At 54.3% G+C, this 18,528-nt stretch overlaps 1 protein-coding gene across 4 annotated transcripts in view; it reads left to right on the top strand.

Annotated features, from left to right (window-relative positions):
- The window catches only part of GLI2 (GLI family zinc finger 2), a 267,745-nt gene that overhangs the window by 83,380 nt on the left and 165,837 nt on the right, over positions 1-18,528 (top strand). The window contains exon 1 of one of the 4 annotated variants that reach the window (XM_021074616.1): positions 10,963-12,659. The gene's annotated coding sequence lies outside the window, so the exon portion shown is untranslated. 4 annotated transcript variants of the gene reach the window in all.

Raw genomic sequence — 18,528 nt, 5'->3', positions numbered from 1 at the left:
TTTCTGGTCCTGAATCTGCCCACTGGTCACATCCCTCCAGGCCATGTGCCCAGGAGGTGCCCAAGAGAGCAACAGGTGCCTCCAGTCAGGTACGAGCGTGGGCTCCCCCAGCCTCAGGTGTAAAGTGGGGGAGACACTGGCCAGCCATGTAGTGAGGTGAGGGTGAGGGGCTGCATGTGGGCAACAGGGGGCTGCCGTCATGAGTTTTAGTGGTGACCTCACCTGCCTGAGAGGGTCCCCGGCCACTCCTGGCTATACCAGGAATGCCAGAGCGGTAGGGAGCTTTCCAGCTGACCTCTGCCCACAGCGGTGCCCTCGTGCTAGGCCCCTAGCCTTGCCAACTCTTGGGCTGACTCAGGGATGGAAAAAGGGAAGAAAGACGACCAAGCAATTCCACTCCTAGGAATAGATAGGAATATATATATTCGTAATAGCCAAAAAATTGAAAAAACCCAAATGTCAATTAGCTAATGAATGGATACAATGTAGCCTATCCACACAGTGGAATATTATTTGGCCATAAAAAGGGAATGAAATACAGAGTTCCCTAGTGGCTTAGCAGGTTAAGGATCTGGCATTGTCACTGCTGTAGTTCAGGTCATTATTGGGGCATACATTACCGGGAACTTCCACATGCCATGAGTGTGTCAAAACAACAACAACAACAACAAAAAAAAAAACAAAAAAACAAAACAACAACAACAAAAAAACCCCTTTTTTTAAAAAAAAAGGAATGAAATACTGATACATGTTTCAACATAGATGAACCTTGCTAATGCTATGCTCAGTGAAAGAAGCCAGACACAGAAGGCCGGATATTGTGTGATTCCCTTTATATGAACTGTCCCGAAGAGGCAAATCTGTAGAGACAGGAAACAGATTAGTGGTTGTCAGGGGCGAAGGGGAGGGGGCCGTGGGAGTCGCTGCTGGTGGGTTTGGAGTTCCTTTGTGGGTGATGAGATGTTGTGGAATTAGGAGGTGGTGATGGTTGCACAACCCCGTGAATGTACTAAAAACCACTGAATTGTATACTTTGAAAGGGTGAATTTTATGGTATGTGACTTATATCTCAGTTTTAAGAGAAGAGGGAGAGGGAGAGAGGGAGGAAGGAGGTAAGAGAGGGTGGGGGGGGCGCCTGCGGCATCAGGGTCCAGCCTGGTCATGGCCCGGAGACCCTGGCGCGGGTCCCCGGTCACCGCCACCCCTCCGGGCAGACCCAGCTTCCCCTGGCCAATGAGCAGCCTCCCAGCCAATTCTATAGGCTCCAGAAGCTCTAAAACGCACTGCAGTGGAAGGATGTTGTTTAATGACAAAGTAAATAATTACATTAAGGGTGGAGTGTGGAGGGGAGCTGAGTAAATCACTTTAGAAAGAGCACCAGCCTCCAGCTCACTTCTGGTCCTTTATCACCCCATTACATACTCCCGTGGACTCTGAATAATTGATCGAGGCAGGCGCCTGGGCTCTGCGGCAGCGGGGGCCGTGGGGTCAGGCGGGGCTGGGGAAGGTGGCAGCCCACATGTTGAAGGGAGGCCCCGGGTCCCTGTCCTGCAGGAAATCAGATGCTTCCCTGGGAAGGGCCAGCTTCTGAGCTCTGAGTGGGAGGGGTGCGGGGGCCATCTGGTCCACTGAGGCCCAGAAAGGGGATCGGTCTTGCCAAGGCCACACAGTGAGTGTGGAATGGACCCCCTCTCCGCCCCTCAGGCCGGGATGCTGGCCCTGCCCCAGGCAGGGCTCCCGGGAATGGTGGGCATTAGATGCTCTGTGTGTGGGGTCCCAGGCCCTCTTTAGAGCAGCATCCACAGAGTGCAGGTGCCAGGTGGTCTGGGAAGCGGCAGAGTTGGCCAAGGTCAGCAGCAAGAAGGTTGCAGTTGTCTGGCGCACCCACCCGCCTGGCCTGGGGTCCCCTGTTTGCCCCTTCCCTTCACTGTTTCCTTCTCTGGGCAAACCGCACCCCCCCACGGCCTCACTGTGTCCTCAGTGACTCCTCCTTCCTCCCCCACCGCTCGGTCCGGCTCTCAGCCGGGGGGCCGTGGAGGATGGGCAGGTGGCGTGACTTAGCGCTGAGCCCTAACTGGGAAGCCAGAACTAGCTGCGTCTTGAGGTTCTGGGGATGTCACTGGGGCGCTGTCCCTGTCTCTCGGGGCTCCCGGTTGGGAGGCCCTGGTCTGTGCTGCAGTCAGAACTGTGCCTCTGTAGAAGCAGCGAGTGTCCTGGTCTTTCTGTCCAGGGCCTCTTCCTGGGGCTGCAGCTGGAGTGACCAGGCCTGTCACCAGTCCCGAGATGACCTTTCGAGCTCCCCACAAGGGAACACAAAGTGACCCTGAGAGTTACCAGATGAGAGCCCCAGGGAGGAGTTGCCAGAAAGTTCTGGGGTAGCATCAAGAGGGGCTGGGGAGAGGGTGCCAAGAAGGGGGCAAGATTGGAGGCCTGGGGGTGGGGATGAGACCGCACATGTGGGGAACGAGGACCAGAGTGCCTGCTTTCAGGGGGTTTCAAATGAGGGGTGGGGAGAGATGAAGTTGGCAAGGGAGCTTTGAAAGCTCTGGGGACCTTGGATGCCCCACAGAGGAATTTGGACTCGGAGCAGTAGGGAGCCATTGAAAGTCCTAGAGCAGGGGAGGGCTGTTTCAAATAAACTCAGCTTTTGCTGGATGGACTGATATCCTGTGACTTGAGGTGCTCACCCCCACAACAGAAATGCGGTGGTTCTGGCTGAATTTCTCCGCTTTTTAGATCATTCCTCCCTCCTCTTTCCCCTCTCCCTCCGTGCCTCTCTCCTGTCTTTCTACATGGGTTTATTGAGGGCCTGATGTGTCCCTGGCGATGTTGCAGCCACTGGTCACAGCAGGGAGCACTCAGGCGAGGTCCACTTGTCCTGGAGGGGCCAGTCCAGTTGGGCAACACAGGCAAGTCCTCCCGAGACTGGCCATTTGGCAGAGCTTGGGCAACGGGTACCTTGGGCAGGGGCTTGGTAGTGCTTCCCAGGATGGCTAAAGCCGCTCCCCTTTCCCTCCCTCTCTCCTTTCTTCCTCCCTCCCTCCCCCCTTCCTTCCTTTCTCTCTCTTTCTTTCCTTCCTTCTTTTTTTGTTTTCTCTCTCTCTTTTTTTTTTTTTTTGCTCTTTAGGGCCATACCCGTGGCATATGGAGGTTCTCAGGCTAGGGGTCTAATCGGGGCTGTAGCTGCTGGCCTACACCACAGCCACAGCATCGCAGGATCCAGGTTTCATCTGCGACCTACACCACAGCTCATGGCAACTCCAGATGCTTAACCCACTGAGCGAGGCCAGGGATCAAACCCGTGTCCTCATGGATACTAGTTGGGTTCATTACTGTTGAGCCACAGCGGGAACTCCTTTCTTTCTTTCCTCTCTTTCTTTCTCCCCACCGCTCCCTTCCTTCCTTTCTTTTCTTTTTTTTTTTGTCTTTTTAGGGCAGTACCTGCAGCATAAGGAAGTTCCCAGGCTAGGGGTTAAATCAGAGCAGCAGCTCTCGGCATACACTATAGCCACAGCAACACCGGATCTGAACCTAGTTTGTGACCTATACGACAGCTCTTGGCAGTGCCGGATCCTTAACCCACTGAGGCCAGGGATTAAACCTGCATGCTCAGGGAGACTATGTTGGGTTCTTAACCCACTGAGCCATGATGGAACTCCCCGCTGCCTCTTTCAGATGTACTGCTTAGGCAGAGTGGAAACCACTTCCTCTCCTGGGAGAGGGGAGGGACTGGGGAGCTGGCTTAAGCCCAGCTGGGGCTGCGGGGCAGTGGTACCACACCCTGGCCAGCCCTTCTATGTCGGGATGGAGCCCTGGGGAGCCAGATGCCCTGGTTCCCACTGCTTTGGAGCGGGAGCAGCTCCTTGGGTCCTGGTCCTGTCCTGCTTCATGGCAGCGGGCTTGCCCTGCCCTCACGGTCAGGACTGGAGCCTTCCTCCTGAGGGCTCTGGAACTTCTGGCTGCAGTGCCAGCTTGGGACCGCAGACTCCTCTCTCTGTCCCCAAGGTTGTCATGCCCAGAGTGGGCTTCAGGCATCTCCAGCTCCCAGGGTGACAGTGGGGAGCCCACGGTCAGGGGATGTTGCTCTTCCCCGGATCCCCTTTCTGCAGTCCCCATCGTGACTCGCAGGCCCTGCCCTCTCGCTCTGTTTCTGGAATGTTTCTCCCTGGGCCACCCTGCTCAGGTGCTTGCATTTCAGACATGGCGCAGGTGGGCTGTCACTTACCTGACCTGTCTGTGAGTCCTGCCCTGCACTCCTGCGTGGCAGCCAAGGTGAGCAGCCAAGGTCCTTGTTCCTGCAGGAGGTGACTGAGGTTGCTGGGCCCTGACAGGAGGTGTGGGAAGCTGGGTCTGTGTCCTGGTGCCTTTATCAGCCTTGCTTCTTGGGGGCAGGGGAGGGCACCGACGTCGGGGTGGGGGACCCGGGTCCAGTGTTCCCTGGCTGCAGTGATGACGCTGTGTAACATCTATAAGAGGGTTCTGAAGAATTCTGCGAACCACAAACCTAAGGCATCAGAACTCTTCCTGTTCATGCCTGGAGCGTCAGTAACCCTGACCGAGTGTCCTGGCAGGGTTCTGTGTGGTCAGAGATGCTCCCAAGGAGGAATCAGAAGCTTCTGGGATCTTAAAAAAAAATAAAAAATAAAACAGAAAACAGCGCCAGTGTGTCCCTGTGCTGGGATTCTGGGAGCTCCTGGCTTTGGGGGTGGGGGCAGGGCAAGAGCAGCCTTGGAAAGTTCTTCCCAGGCAAGGTGGGGGCAGAGCGGGCACCACATGGGGATGTGGCCCACATGCCCTTGAGCCACCCCCCCCCCAATCCCAGAGACATCATCTCAGTTGCACACAGGGAACAGCCTGACCCCCTCAGCTGCTGGTATCGGGGCAGGGAGAGAACCAAGCCCGGGATCAGACTGAGACTCTGGGTCCTGCTTGTGCAACAGCTGGGTGGCTGCCTGGGGCAGATGGATCCACCTCGCCCTTCTGCTGGACCAGCGGTCTCCTCGGTACAGCTGCATCGGGCCCTTCACCCTCAGGCGCCCCTCTCCCGCCCAGCCCCACGGCCAGGGTCTTCACGGCCTCCCCTGTTTCTCTAGTGAAGTGTCTTTCCCATCAGATCGCCACACTGTGCCAGCCCTGTAGGCCACCTCATGCTGAGCCGCAGGTCACTCCCCGCCCCTGACCCAGGGGAAGTCTCAGACTGTGCCCCGGGCGTGAGGTCGCTTATACACCTAGAGTCCGCAGAGGCTCTAAGATGAGGTTTGAGCACACGTGGTTTATTGGAAGGTTAAGGAAGAGCCTGGAGTTGTGGAACTGGAGAGGCGCAGGGTACCTTTGCCAGCCACTCTCACCAAGAACTACTGGGGTTTCATCCTGTGGGAAAACTCTGGGACCCCCTGTGATCTGTCCCACCCCTTGGGGAAGGGGGCCAGGTCTGTTTAAACACCAGCTCCTGTCACTTCCCGCCTCTTGTGTGGTGGTGTAAAGTGGGCTTTGGAGGCAGAGAAACCCTCAGACAGTTATAACCCCAGGTAGGGGTGACTGGAAGAGGGCCGCATGTGCATCAAAGTGGTAGGAGCATGGGGACACGAGTGGGAGTCAATAAATAGCACCTGCCACATAAAGATAGAAGTGGCAGGTACTCATGGATTGTGACTTCTGGGGGCTTAGGAATCCTTTTCCTTGTCCCTCTCTGTGATTTCATTGTTAGAGATGAATTCTGATGGCTTAAGAGTATGTGAGTGTGGGAATTCCCATCGTGGCTTAGTGGTTAACGAATCCAACTAGGAACCATGAGGTTGCGGGTTCGATCCCTGGCCTCAGTCAGTGGGTTAAGGATCAGGCGTGGCCATGAGCTGTGGTGTAGGTTGCAGACTCGGCTCGGATCTGGCGTTGCTGTGGCTGTGGTGTAGGCTGGCGGTTACAGCTCCGATTAGACTCCTAGCCTGGGCACCTCCATATGCCACAGGAGCTGCCCTAGAAAAGGCAAACAAACAAAAAAAGAATATGTGAGTGTGGAACTGTAGCTACTTCCCAGGGAGGAGGCAGCAACGTGGCTGTGATCAGACATTGGTGCCTCAGTGGGAATGAGTTTATCAGATTCTGTATTGAGAGAGTAGGCTTTGATGGGGGAAAGAGGCTGCTGCTTGGAAAGGGGGCCAGAAATGGGCCTGGGGGACCTGAAGATCCTCTTGGTGTGTCCTTGAGACAATAGGGGCTCTGTCCTGCCTTCCCAAGGATTCTCGGTGCTGCAAGTCCAGAGCACCAGGGATGGTTCTCCCAGCCTGGCCTGGAATGGAGGACACCCTGGACCCCAGGCTCCAAGGAGGAGCCTGATTTATCACCAGTCACTAAAAATATATACAGTGAAATGAAAGCCACTGCCATCGAGCAGACTCTGGCTGGCCGTTATAAAGATAAGTAACGGTAGTTAGGAGGCCACTTAAACCCTTACCTTTGGGGTATGAAGGGGTCTCTGCAGACTGTAAGTCTTTATCAAGAAACGGTTACTCATAAAAAACCACAAGAAGCAGGAGAGAAGGCGGCCCATCCACAGGGCTTTTCTGCCTTTATGGAGTTCTAGCCCATCACTACCAGGAGCCACAGATCACCTCATCCCAGGATTGGGGGGGCCAGTAAGGTAAGCCTGACTGCTCTCTTCTAGACAGCGCCCCAGCTACCTCCCCCTGTGGGTGGAGGAGACTCTGGTCCTCAGTGTTGGCTCTCTGGCACCACGGACCATGTCCCACCCATGGGCCCTTTCTGTACCTTTGCTGGCTCTCTGTCTCTCTTCCTGGCGTGCCTTCCTCTGCTCATGCACCTGTCTCCTGCTTGTGTACTGCAGATGCCTCGTGGTTCCCTGGACACCCACCCACTCCCGGATCAGGGGAGCAGAGGGCTGAGGGACCAGGGTTGGGATGGGGACAGCCCGCGCTGAGCCGAGGGAGCTGAGGGGTTTCTGGAAGGCTGTGGTTTCTGTGTGTGTTGTCGGACCCAAGTTGCTGTACGTCAGTGGAGTCTGTGGTGGGAGGGAGGGCCAAGCGGGACGTGGGGACACAGTGGAAGTCACGGGGACAGTGCTCATCTTTCCTGACTGGTTCCCAGCCTCTGGAAGCTGTTTTCATATCTGGCCCACTCCCCAGGTCCAGGCAAGAATTGGGTGCCTGCTACCCTTCGTTACAGGTTCCCAAACTTTTCTTTTTTTGTCCTTTTTGCTATTTCTTGGGCCGCTCCCGCGGCATATGGAGATTCCCAGGCCAGGGGTCCAATCGGAGCTGTAGCCGCCGGCCTTCGCCAGAGCCACAGCAACGCAGGATCCGAGCCGTGTCTGCAACCTACACCACAGCTCACGGCAACGCCAGATCCTTAACCCACTGAGCAAGGGCAGGGACCGAACCTGCAACCTCATGGTTCCTAGTCAGATTCGTTAACCACTGCGCCACGACGGGAACTCCCCAAACTTTTTTTTTTTTGGCTTTTTAAGGCTGCACATGCAGCACGTGGAGGTTCCCAGGCTAGGAGTTGAATCAGAACTACAGCTAATGCTTACAGCCACAGCCGGAGCCACAGCAACTCGGGATCCGAGTCACATCTGCAACCTATACCACAGCTCATGGCAACACTGGATCCTTAACCTACTGAGTGAGACCAGGGATCAAACCTGCGTCCTCAGAGATACTAGTCAGAAGTCAAAAAGTTTGGGAACCCGGGAGTTCCCATCATGGCTCAGCGGTAACAAACTCTACTAGTATTCATGAGGACTGGGGTTCCCCAACTTTTTGGTTTCTTAAAAGTTACTGAGGATCCCAAATAACTAGTGTCTGTGTGGTTTATATCTCTTGATAGTCACCTTAGTAGAAATGCTATGTGAGAAAAAAAATTATGTATTTTAGTTTTAAATTCATTTGAAAAATAACAATGTTGAATCCATTGTTTTATGAAAAAGAACTGTTTTCTAAAATAAAAACAGTTGATGAGACAAGTGGGATGACACTGGTAAATCTCTTTAGTTTCTGGCTTCAGAAAGACCCCTGGGTTATCATCTTTTCTGCATTTAGTCTGTTGTCAGAGGTTGTTTTGGTTGAAATACGGGGAGGATAGTTTCAAAGCCTTTTCAGCTAATTGTCTGTGATGTCTTCTGTGATGTTACACCAAAACTTGACCTGCGGTTGTTTCTGAAATGTTACTAGGGATGTGGCATCTGAAACCATCTCAAAGCCCTTTCCGTCTTCTGTCTGTTAAAAAAAAAAAAAAAAAAATCCTTTGGTCTTGGAGTTCCCTGGTGGCTTAGAGGTTAAGGATCTGGTGTTGACACTGCTGTGGTGCAGGTTCCATCCATGACTTGGGAACTTTTGCATGCCATGGGCATGGCCAAAAAAAAAAAAAAAAAAAAAAGAAAAAGAAAGAAAGAAAGAAAATCCATTGGTCTACTTTGCACTTGGAACGGATATTTTACCCAAGCTCCGTTTTGTATCATCATGCTTTCATCATTTGGAAAATAGTGGCTTGTGGGGTTGTGAGGCTCTGAGAGATGAGAAAGACAGGTCACGTCTTGGTATTATTATGGAAATGCTGTGGCTTTACCCCTGCCCTGAAAGAGGACCACTCCTTTACAGCATCCTCCCTCCTGATTTCCCCCTGGTCTGGAATCCTGACGAGCAGGGGCTTTCTCGGAGATGAAGGGTCAGCTTAGCTCTGCTGCCACACTGCAAAGCCACCCCAGCACCACCCCAGGGTCTCTGCCAGACGCTTCCCCTGCGCCCTCAGTGCTACCTGCCCTGTGGCAGCACTTTTTCTCTTCCCCTTTGTAGTGGCTTCCTTCTTGACTGTTCCGTCCATCAGGACCTGCCCTGTCTCTTTGCCTAGATGGCCCTGGGGTCCCTGTGCTGCTCAGTCCAGTGGGTGGTCTTCTCCTCTTCTGCAGCTCTTACAGTCTCACCAGCAGCCCCCTACCCCTTGCCTCCAGCCTTTTCCTCCCCCGGATGCCCCTGTGCATCTCCCTGCTGCCTCCCTTCTCCCTTGACTCAGGAGCTTAGGGTCATATCCTCAGCTCTCATGGGAGCCTCCACCCCAGGCCATCTTGTTCTTACCTGGTGGATGGGGAGGTCCCCCCTTCTCAGCGGTCTCTGCTTTGACATCCATCCACCCTCCCTCACTGGCCCCAGACGTGCTTACCTGTGTCCCGCCCAGCATCTCACCTGTCCTGGACCCTGTGTGTCCTGGGCTGGAAGCACAGCACTCCCTCTCCACCCACATCCAGACCACCAGTCCCCCTGTGGGGCTTCCTCTGAGAGGCCATCATCATCTGCTGTCACTTGTAGAAGAGACCTGTGTCCTGGGAAGGCCCAAGCTGCAGGGTGCCATGGGTCCCCCCTGAGGATGGGCCACCCTAAAGCCTTCATGCCCGTGGTTATACTTAAGGCTCAGAGGAGTCCCCAGACTTGCCCCCCAGGCCACCATGGGCGGGGGAGAGACTGGGCCTTGATGGGGGCCCAGCCTGAACCTGTGTATCTGGCCTGCCCTGTGCCTCCCAGGCAGTGTGCTCTCAGTCCCAGGGACCACATGGACCTGTGCCCACACCCTCCAGAGGCCGGAGCTGTTGGAGCCTCAGGGACCAGCCCCTGGCAGAAGGGAGGTGGAAATAACAACCAGAGAACTCCAAAGAGCGCCAGCATCTGCCCCTGTGGGAGTGGCGGTAGGTAGTGGAGGTGACAGCGCCTGTCCTGGGACTGACATCAAGGCTGCCACCTACATTCAGGGTTTTAATTTTTTTTCTTCATCCGAGAAGAGATCCCTAAGAAGCGCTGCATCCCTAAGCAGCCTCTGGGAAGGAGCGTGCAGGTGCCAGGGGCCTAAAGCAGAGATGAAGGTGTGTGCTGACCTTTGCAAGTAGTGGGGTCCTCAGCTGGCGCTGAATGTCTCAGGCATTTAGTGCAGACAAAGCCAAGAGCCAGGCTGGGTCGTGACACTGAGCAAGTCCTTATAGAGGTGGGGGAGCTCTGTTTAGGGAGCTAGGGTATCACACTGCAGGACCAGCAGGGTCTCCCAAGATGCTGTGCCCACCTCTGTGCCCTCTCACTCCCTCCCCACACCCCCAACCCAAACACAAAGTACTTCTGAGCCTCCTGACTTTCGGCTCCCAGGCAAGTCTCTGCAGGAGGCCTCCCCCCACCCCCTCACCCATGATCTTCCTCTGGGCCCTCTGTCTCGCCAAATCCCAAAGCTCCTTCAAGGCCAAGTTCAATTAATCAATTCTGTTTAATTCAAAAAGCATTTGGATGTTTATGGAAGGCCTCTTGTTTAGCCTGTTGCCAAGGCCACCCAGCTATTAAGTAAGTGGTTCAGCCAGGACTTGAACTTGCGTCTGTCTGAGCCCTAAGGGCAGGCCCCTCTTCCTACTGCTGATAACCAGCTTATCTGAAGTGGCCACAACCCCCTGCCATCTTTAACTTATACCCACCTATATCTGACAGATGTAAATCTGTTAGACTTGTTTCTAGACCAAGAATCCAGGGGTGCTGAGTTAGGGCCTTTTCTCTGGATGAGTAAACACTGCTTAGTGCAAGCCCTCTCAGGCGGAAGTTTGGGGGTCCAGGCTTCCTCTCTCTGGGTTCTTGGCTCCACTTGGTAGAGAGTTTCCCCTGGGGGATGGATGATCTCCAAATGGGTGAGGTTTGCTCCTAACTTTAAAAGTATCAACAATAGAGGAATTCCCAGGTGGCTCAATGGGTTGAGGACCTGGTGTTGTCTCTGCCGTGGCTCAGGTTGCTGCTCTGACTCAGGTTTGACCCCTGACCCAAGAACTTCTGCCAGCTGTGGGTGCAGCCAAAAAAAAAGAGATATTGGGAGTTCCCACTGTGGTACAATGGGATTGGCAGCATCTCTGGAGCTGGGACACAGTTCAGTCCCTGGCCTGGTGCAGTGGGTTAAGGATCTGGAGTTGCCACAGCTTTTGTGCAGCCTGGGAACTCCACATGCTGTGAGGTGGCCAAAAGAAAAAAAAAAAAAGAAGAGAGACATATCGATGGTGGATAATTCTGTGTGATGGATTGCTAGTCATCAGGACTGCTGTTGTGTTCTCTCTCCATCTCCTCTAGTTTTTCTCCTTTTGCTGTTCTTCTGCCAGCTGCTGTACCACAATGGCAGCACGCACAGAGAATTCTACAAGATCCTTGGTTTCAAGAATAGTAAATCTGAGGGGCTGTATGACAGGCACTTTCTTCATCTAGCTGCAGGCATTCACCCATCACTGTGCAAACACCCCACCATCCAAGCCTCCAGGGAGCCCCCCCCCCCGACCCAGGAGAAGAGACTGACCAGCACAAGGTTGACATCTCAGGAAGGCAGAGGTCAGCCCTAGATGCTTCTTCCTGCTCCTGGGGGAAAAGATGCTGCGAAGGCTTATTGGAGGAGGCGTGCCTGAACTGGGTCTTGAGGGATGAATAGGAGTTCCCTAGGCATTAAAAAAAGAATATGTGCACAGGAAGGGCGGCATCTGAGACAGTGTGAATGGGGGACTGTTGATCATTTTGCTGAGGGGACCTTCTTCAGCAGCTTCTCCTGCAGCCTCATACCCTGGAAAGACTGGGGTGGACAAAGAGAGGCAAAAGAAAGCTTCCAGGTGGTCCCTTTTGCCTTCTATCTGCTTCTCTCGACTGTGTCTGTGTTCCCTCAGGCTCCCTGAGAACCAGGACAGTGGAATCAGGGTGGGTTTTGGAATAGCTTCTCTTTCCCTCGCCCACCCAGGCTCTGCCTCCTCATCTGATCTCAGCTCTCAGCCGCTGCCCCCAGATTGGCTGAATTCACAGCGACTGGGCTCTGGGGCCCGTGGCGGGGGAACTGTGAGCTTTCCTCCTGTTGGTCTGCTGAAGCCTGAGAGGGTTAAAGCGCCGATCCAGCTGGGGCGCATTATTCCCATCTCCAGGCCATAACGTCAGAGGCAGGGGCTGCCTTGAGGCTCTCCCTGAGGTGGATGGGTGGCCCAGGAGCCTGTGGGTAGGCTGGCCACGGAGGTGTGGGCTTCCAGATGCCTGTGGGGACAGCCAGCATCAGATCCACGAGGTGTGTGTGTCTGTTTTCTCCTCTGAGGATTCCTTCTGCTGTGGCCAAAACTCCGATGGAAAAGGAGAGGGTGCGGGTACTGGAGGAGGAAACTGATATTTCCTGAAACAGACACTCGCCGTCCCATCGGAGGCTGGTGGCGAGGGGCCAGTGTCTTTTAAGCAGCGGAGTGAGCAGGGAGGATGGGCCGCCCTGTGGCTTTGGGGACTCAGAGGAGGACATGCTCCAACCCCCCCGGGCCTGCGGTCCTGAGCGGCCAGAGGAGCAATTGCTGAGTTGGCCCAAGTGTGTGTTTTCTCAGTCCGTCTGTGACCGGGAGGCCTGCCCAAGGGGCTGCCATGTGCCGACTCAGGGACTAGTGTGTGGCCTCCCCGTGGTTTCAGAGGCCCGGCCAGGACCTGGGAGCCCCCCCTCCCAGGGAAATGGGAAGAGCCTGCGCCAGGCCCAGAGCACCGGGCCCAGCCAAGCCGCCACCAGGATGTGACGGGGACAGCATTTCCTGGGGGCGTCTGTGCTGGGCAGGACCACGTGGTTGCGGAGGGCCAGGCGCGCCCGGTGGTTAACTGGCTCCTGGACATGACGGATCGCGTGTCCTAGACCTGGTATGTGATGTCTTTTCCTATTTTGACTGGATGTTGGGGAAAAAATGTCCAAATTAGGGATGGGCCTGTGGCTTAGCCGACCAACATAATCAACTTCCACCGTGGAAGAAAAAAATCAGATCTTGAGAAGGAAGTCAGCTTCAGGGAGGGTGTCTGGTCTCGCGGGGACCTGGGCTGTCAGCCCCCAGGTGGGGCTGGTAAACATGTGTCTGGGGGGCACCCGGCCCGCAGACCCAGCCGTACAGGCATGGGGTGGGGCCTGCCCGGACACCTGGCTGAGAGCTGGATGTGAGGATGTGTTTGGGGGGGACACAGGAGGTGGTCTAGCCCCCTCTCCCTTCCTTACTCTTCCTCCTTCATTAAGCAGGTAGGAGGCGGACCTACAGCCTCTCACATCTTCTTGGAAAGACCTTTTGTTCTGTTTTGCCCCACCCAACCCTTTACAGTTCCCCAAGTCTGTGCGAAGACCCCTGGAGCCAGGTGCAATCCCATTTTACAGAGGGGGAAGCTGAGGCTCTCTACTGTCAGGTGACCTGCCCAACTGGACAGCAGTGGGACTGGGTGACACCAAGCCTCCCCTGGGCCGGGCCACCATGCGCGGTACCCAGTGGGAGTTTTTGGGCTTTGACTCCACAGAGCAGAGGGGAGCGTGGCCTCAGGGAAGCGGGCTCCTGGTTCATGGCTGTTTGCTGTGTCTCACTCCTCCGACTCGGAGAGGAGGCTGCAGTGGCCAAGGCCCAGCCTAGTTCAAGTTCCTGCTCTGCTACTGACCAGCTGGAGCACGAAGCTGGGCCTCAGTGTCCCATCTGTAAAGCAGCTGCATGCCGGGGGCACAGATTCTTGTGGCTTGTTATCAGGGATGCACTTGGAATAGTGCCCGGCAGCGGCCACACTCCCGGAAGTGTGGTGGGTGAGAAAAGCCTCCCAGAGAGGGCCTCCCTGGCCCCATCCCTCCGGCTGTGGGCACAGCACTCTGCAGACAGTAGGTGCTCCGGGCAGCTCTCGGGACCGGGCGTGGGCTGTGGCTCTGGGCACGTGGACAGAATGGCTTTGGAAGCATGTCTTAGCAAGCAGTCTGCTAGGCTGAGGACTCCAGAACCTCTGTGTTCCCCTGACTTCTGAGCCTCACCCCCATCACAGGAACTCAGTGCCCACTTACCACCCAAGAGAGATGGTGCCCCGGCTGCCTCTTAGTTTGTGGCTGAAAGGCACAAGGACAGCAAACAGAGCTGCTTCTGTGAATTACGTGTTGACTGTGATTCTGATTATCAAAGCAATCTGCAAATTTGATGAATGCAGAGAAGCCCAATGAACATAATGATCACATTCTTTCCAGATTCTACTTCCCATCATTCATGGGTTGGTGTATTTTTTTTTTTTTTTCAGTTTTTTTCTTCCTAGGCAATCATTTCTTTTTGCAGGGTTAGGTTCAATTAAGGAAATTTAAAAAACAAATCCTTGACCTTTTAGAATTCAAAACTTCAGAGGAGAGGCCTAAATGCCACTCAAATGGCTAATTTCTCATCTGATTTTATTTGAAATATGTGCCAAATCTATCTTCTGCCCCTTACCCTGGCTCTTTGGCTGGCACCCCTAAATTTTCCCCCTTCCCCAGTGGGTATCTCCACATAGTGGTCTCCAGGTGGCATCCCTAAAGGGTGTCGGGGGGACACCTGGACAAGTGTTCATAGCATCTGCAGAGAGAGGCAGGTGACATCTGCAGTGATGGGCAGGTGGTGTCTGCAGTGATGGCCAGGCGTCTCTCCTCATGGACGGTGTTTCCACGGCGAGGCAGCCTTTGACATGCAGCCGGCTGCACCCAATCTCTGGAATGCTCTTTGGTCCCTGGGTTTAATGAGCTCTGCAGGGATGCTCCGCTGTAGCTAAAGATCATTTACCTGAATTGCTTTTTAATTTCTGCCATTGGAAGCTTCCCCTGGCGCAGTATAATTACCTTGTAATTTACAGCGATCCCACTCACACCTATAAATTGAGCCATACAGGGTTGGGGGAAGGGACCGGAACTACCTGAGGGCTGGGGGCCGAGGACCTCCACCCCCACCACATACACCCCATCGTCAAAGTAGCCGCCATTTCTGGGTGCAGATTCCAGCTCCTGGGCAAGTGTGGAAGAGGGTCACTTCTTGCCCAGTGGATGCTGAAGCTTCCCTGAAGACCAAGGGCGAGTTCGTCTTAGGCTGTCTGTGGGAGAGGACACGTGTGTGACTTCACATCTCTTCTGATCTGGAGGTTTTGCTGTGGGACGTGGGGAGGTGGGGCCTGGGGCCATCTGTAGAACACTTGACAGTGGGGGGCAGGGGTCACTGACATTCAGAAGGCCCCCCTCCCTGATTCTCCTACGACAACCCCATCCCCACCGCCCACTGCAGGCTCTGGAGAGGAGAAGTGGTCCTTGGGGTGGTGCCCAGGGAATGCCGAGGGGGTCACCCAGACACCCCTTCCGGCTGGGAGCCGAAGCCAAGTCTTGCGGGATTCTCACAGGCGGGGGCGGGGGTGCAGTTAGGTTGCTGTAGGAAAAGAGGGGCGCTTTCCTCTCTGCGCCCACCTTGCCAGGCCCACCCTCTGTGCCCACAAGAGGATTTACATGCGCAGTGGCTCTTAGCTTTCCAACCCCACACAGATCAAAATGTCCATATTGTCTTTGCGCAAAAGCAGTTGGTTAATTAGCGGAAATCCGCGGTGAATTATTTTTCTATGATAAAGAAAAAATAAGCTTTTCTGATTGATTGGTTATAGAAAATGAAATGTTCATATCTCGGGTGATTTACATTGGGATGAATTTACTTTTTTTTTTTTTTTTTAATGGCTTCACCCACAGCATGTGGTAGTTCCTGGGCAGGGATTGGATCCAGGCAGTAGCTGTGGCAATGCCAGAACATTTAACCCACTACACCGGGCTGGGGATTGAACCTGCACCTCCACAGCGACCCGAAGCACTGCAGTCAGAGTCTTAACCATGGCACTACAGCAGGAACTCCAGGGAGGGACTTTTTAAAAATGTAACAATGGGAGGCCATAGCCTCAGCCAAAAAGCCATGGAATGGAGGTTCAGAGAGGTTACTCACTTGCCTAATCCCACATAGCTGGTGGGAAGAGATAAGGCACAGGAAAAGCTCACCTCCCTGCGGTCAGTATGAGGTTGTCACCTGTCTTTCCAGAGCCTGAGGCAGTGTGGTGGGGGCAGGGGGTACATGATGGCCTTAATTTTTTTTTTTTTTTTTTTGTGCTTAGCTTTATTGTGCTTCATAGATATTGAGTTCTTTACACATTGAATTTTTTAAAAATTGTTTTACTACACTTAATTTAAAAAATTTATTATAGTTGACTCGCAATGTTCTGTCAATTTCTGCTGTACAGCAAAGTAACTCAGTTACACACACACACACACACACACATTCTTTTTCACATTATCTTCCATCATGTTCCATCATAAGTGATCAGATATAGATTCTTGGGCTACACAGCAAGATCTCATTGCTTATCTATTCCAAATGCAATAATTTGCATCTACTAACCCCAAACTCTCAGCCCCTCCCACTGGCCTTCATTGTTAATAGCTCTCCTGGAGCTGGCTATTGGGGTGATGCCCCGGCAGTGCTCTCCACACAAGAGGTTGTCTTTCTCCCCAGGGGGCTGGTGGTCCTCAGGCCTGTCTTCTGAGCCCTGGCTGTAATATCCATCAGTGGTGGTAAAACTGGGGCTCCGAGGACCCCCCAAATTTTCTAGCTGGCACCCCTCACTCCCTCTGGATGAAAACTTGCTCTGAGGAGAGGTTCTAGGTGGTCTTTGAGGGGCGGAGCCCACCCTGGGGGACTTGGCTGTGAGGTAAGATGTCCAAGCCACAGGGGGACATCTGGTCTCTAACCCCCTTGTCCTCAACCCCACTGAGAAGGATGTCCCCACAGCAGCCCACAGGCCACTGGCACCACGTGAGTGTCATGTGGAGCTTTGGGGAGAATTAAAGACACTGCTTAGGGGAGTTCCCATCGTGGCTCAGAGGTTAACGAACCCTCTAGTATCCATGAGGATGAGGGTTCTATCCCAGGCCTCGGTCAATGGGTTATGGATCGGGCATTGCCGTGAGCTGTGGTGCAGGTCTCAGATGCGGCTCAATCCCACATTGCTGTGGCTGTGGTGTAGGCTGGCAGCTGCAGCTTCGACTCCACCCCTAGCCTTCGAACCTCCATATGCTGCAGGTGCGACCCTAAAAAAAAGGACACTGCTTAGGGTCTGAAAGAATCTACTGCTTTTGAGGAGCTGGCTCTTCCCTCAGGTTTTAGAAACAGGCCCACAGGATATAGCTCACGACCTGGCCTCTGCAGCTACGCACATTTAAACACTTGAGAGCAGTGCCCTGATGCATGCACCCGTCCCCTCCTTTGCCTGCCCCTCCAGGAAGCCCTCTGGGATCACAGCCCTCCTCCACCTGCCCCTCCCTGGTCTTCACATCACCCTCAAAGCCCTGTTGTGTCTCCTTCTGCCTGATGACGCATCTCCTCCATCAGCCTGTGCTGAACCAGGCAGATCCTGAGTCTGTTCTGTCCAAGGGGCCTTGCTGTGACTGGCCAGGAGATGTTTGGATAACTGGGCGGAGGAACAGAGGGATACCCACTTCCTGTCTGCTCTGGTTCACAGCTGTCTCCTCATGAGCCTCAAGTGGCTCTGAGCTTTGTGCTCCAGCTGTGGCCCAGCAGTGTCCCCTCAAGGAACAGGATGTGGGGAGTGAGAAGCCCATGGTTCCTCACGGCTATGCACTATAGGAGGTGGCTGGGTGGTGACTGCCTTTGTTATATGACAGAGCATTGCCTTGGGCCGCGGCCAGGCTCTGTCCCGGGACAGCTGTGATGCTTGCAGCCATCAGCGGTGGGTTGGGAGGTTGAGAGGGAGGCGGTAGCCAGCGTGCCCCCGTGTGTACCCTGGACTGCTAGGGTGCCAGGGGCGTGGTCTCCATCAGATCACGCCCACTCCTGCCTCCCGACTCCTGAGCTGCTAAGCCAGTCTGTACCTCTGGTGTCCTGCCCTTGGGGATGCTGGGCTTGGGGACAGCGTATCTTCTTAGACCTGAACCCCCTAAACTGGACTCGTGAAGGGGCAGGTCTCCTTTGTGGGGTCTTGAGGTGTGCAGGGGTGATCTGGGCTGATGGAGACGTTTATCTTATGTCCAGACTATAGCCTAGAATCCCGGCAAGAGATGGGAATCTTCTGTTCTCCTTTTTATATATTAGGGACCTGAGACCCAGGAGAGCAGGTGTTCCAGGCCCCACAGGTAGGAGGGGTGGATTTGGACCCAAGCTAGTCAGTTTCAAAGCCTGAGGCCTCTCCACCCGGGGAACAATTTGAGAATCAGACAGTTTGTGGGTACATGTTATCCCAGGTGATAACCTTTGGAGCTCATTTCAGATCAGCACCCACCACCCCCTGCCCTGTCCCTCTTCCCCTGTCCTCCATCAGACACTGGCACATTCTTCCCTGTGACCTCCCCTGGAGCTGCATCCCCCCCCACCCCCCATGAACCAGTGGGGCTTCCATCATCTCACTTTCTCAACCTGACCCCATGAGGGACCATTGTGCCCTAGCTTCCAGCACAGTGCCTGGTACCGTACATGTTAACAAATGTTTGTTGAATGAATCGACACCCAGATAAATGCTTTAGGGACTCATCCAGAGCCAGCCCAGGAATGCAAACCCATGGCCAAGTTATCCTGGCCCCGTTGGCTGTTGTGATGGAAGTTTCTGCTGATACTTCTTGCTAAGTAGTGAACCCAGCCACTCCTGAGCCAGGGCTTCTGCTTGGAACAGGGGATGGAGAATCTGGGGGATTCACCCCACTGGGATGGCCATTGTCAAA

Source organism: Sus scrofa, chromosome 15 (genome assembly GCF_000003025.6).
Source record: "Sus scrofa isolate TJ Tabasco breed Duroc chromosome 15, Sscrofa11.1, whole genome shotgun sequence".
Taxonomy (NCBI): domain Eukaryota; kingdom Metazoa; phylum Chordata; class Mammalia; order Artiodactyla; family Suidae; genus Sus; species Sus scrofa.
The sequence above is the reverse complement of the archived record's forward strand: the minus strand, read 5'-3'. Positions and strand labels throughout refer to the sequence as shown.